General features: G+C 45.2%; 1 non-coding gene across 1 annotated transcript; it reads left to right on the forward strand.

The window, feature by feature from the left end:
- Nucleotides 1-992: 992 nt before the first annotated feature.
- trnai-uau (transfer RNA isoleucine (anticodon UAU)) lies at nucleotides 993-1,086 on the forward strand. Its single transcript has 2 exons — nucleotides 993-1,030; nucleotides 1,051-1,086. It is a non-coding gene; the product is annotated as a tRNA-Ile (tRNA).
- The last annotated feature ends 1,414 nt before the right edge of the window (nucleotides 1,087-2,500 follow it).

Genomic DNA, 2,500 nt, shown 5'->3' on the forward strand with positions numbered 1-2,500 from the left:
CACAGAGTAACAACGTACAACAAAAGATTCAAGAGAGGATGAAGATTAGCATCAAGGACCCTTCAGTTCCCAACCAGTGAAAAGCTGCAGCGTCATTTTTTCAACATAACAAAGGCTGCCATCCGAGTCTCGACACTACAATTGGCCGGAGAATGGTTGGATGGCTCTGTTCCTTTGAGAATCTGACTGAAATTGTTACCTGCCAACTGCGCTAATGGGAAGTCTGCACTTAAAGTTCGCCTACTGAGTACCGAATGCTCACTTGTTCTCCACCTTCCATAGCTCCTGCTTACATCGGCATGATCATAAGGCTCCCCCTCTCCCCATCTCCCCTTCCGGTAGAGTAGCAATACCTCTCACCCACCCCCATACCAGACTGTGATGCAGCCTGACAGACTGTTCTCCAGAAGTTGTTTGTTTTTTTTAGTTTGTTCGTTAATCTCCTAATGAAGTACTGTATAGTCGCTGCTTTGCCTTCTTTATAACCGCATCGATTTGTTGGGACCAGGTTAAGTCCTCAGAGATCTTCACACCCATGAACTTGAAATTGCTTACTCTCTCCACTTCTGATCTCTCGATGAGGATTGGTGTCCCTCTGCTTCCTGAAGTCCACAATAATCTTTTTCGTCTTTCTGACGTTCGTTGCAATGTTGCTGCTGCGACACCACTCATTGACATATTTTGCCCCTATTCGCCCTCTCGTCTCCATTTCAGATTCGACCAACAACGTTTCCATCATCAGCAAATTTATAGGTGGTATTTGATGTGCACATTTGCTGACCTCGATATGCACTTGGATGTAAGAAAGATCGAGGGATATGGATATGGTAGGAAGGAGGGATTAGAGTTTGTGTGCCTTTGATTTGCTTTTTAGCTGGTTATGGCAAAACATTGTGGGCCGAACGGCCTTTCACGATCTGTACATATTTAGGCTCTATGAGCTACCATATCTGTAAATTTCTTCTAAATTTTCTTTCCATATGTAAAAATTCGCTCTAGTGGCGCAATCGGTTAGCGCGCGGTACTTATATGACAGTACACGGCGGAGAAATGCCGAGGCTGTGAGTTCGAGCCTCACCTAGAGCACTTGTGATTTTTAATGCTTTCAACGCCAAGGTGACTTGACGACGCTCATGCTGAGCATTCCACTAAATGTTACATTTGTCTTTGTGCTTCTGAGACACCCGGCTTATTATTTGTGTTTAACTTCGAATCGATGCACCTTTGATTTTGATCTAAGCAGGCGAGTGTGAGTTTATCAGCGTTGCAGGAGATGCTCCCTTATTCAATAAGGATACCCGCGGGGCTACAGATAATCTCCCTGTTTGGTTCTTTAGTTCAACACGCGTAGCCTCACTTCCCGTTGTTGAAGGTGTCTGGACAGATGGTTTCTTTGCTGAATCCAGGCATCACGCGTACCCCACGTTCCTGACTTCTTAGTTCAATAAACCAAATGGCGAAGCAACGAACCCTACTCTTCCTGAAACCATGCTTCAGAAACCCTCTAATGACACCTCACCTTGGTTGGTTGTGCTGTCGAATAAACTCAATATTTTCTTACTTCGGCGAATTGTTTTAGGCACACTCGAAAAAAAGATATTTTAATTGTAGCCTCAATGGCCGCAAAAAGGAATTGGGATGCTGCTCTCTCTCTCTCTCTCTCTCTCTCTCTCTCTCTCTCTCTCTCTCTCTCTCTCTCTCTCTCTCTCTCTCTCTCTCCTCTCTCTCTCTCTCTCTCTCTCTCTCTCTCTCTCTCTCTCTCTCTCTCTCTCTCTCTCTCTCTCTCTCTCTCTCTCAACAACATGAATCTGCAACCTGCATTAGATTAGTTCTGGACCGAATTATAAAATAATTCTCACATGTTCAGAGTTCACCAAGCCTCTGTTAAAGAGACGACACCTCACTTGATTCTACCGATGTCCTTCCGGCAGGAGAGAGATCACTACCGCGACCTCAGAGCTGATCGACTTGCCGCTCCGTTCCTGAAGGCTGTGGTTACCAATATAATTTTCGTGCACAATAGGTTGTTTAATTGGCCGTTAATGTCTTGGTCTGTTTGCGATCCGAAGGAACAGATTGGACGGTGATCATTAATGAAATATCAGTCTGATGGTGTGTAAGGTGTCAGTGGGACTCGGTGGGACGATTGGCCGTGATTCGTTACTGTACAGCTGACATCATCTCAAAAGTAACCCTGGCTTGTAACTCGTCCTGTTGTTTATAAATGTATCGGCACATGGTTCACTCACTGGCTTCAATTAACTGGTAATCTGAGGTGATGAGAACGGACGAGAGGGACAGGGTGAGAAATCTGAAAGGTACTGTTAAATTTAGCACGTGGGCCGGAGCGCCACCCTGTGGAGACTGCTGGAGACTAGAGTACCGAATTTGTGTTAATTCCTTGCCCCACATATGCAACATAGTTCAGTAGCTGTTACATGTCGCGCCTTAACCAACACCCCAGAGGAAGTTGTTAATACATATCTCTGTATATGGCGCA

This window comes from Hypanus sabinus, unplaced genomic scaffold (assembly GCF_030144855.1).
Source record: "Hypanus sabinus isolate sHypSab1 unplaced genomic scaffold, sHypSab1.hap1 scaffold_411, whole genome shotgun sequence".
Lineage (NCBI taxonomy): Eukaryota > Metazoa > Chordata > Chondrichthyes > Myliobatiformes > Dasyatidae > Hypanus > Hypanus sabinus.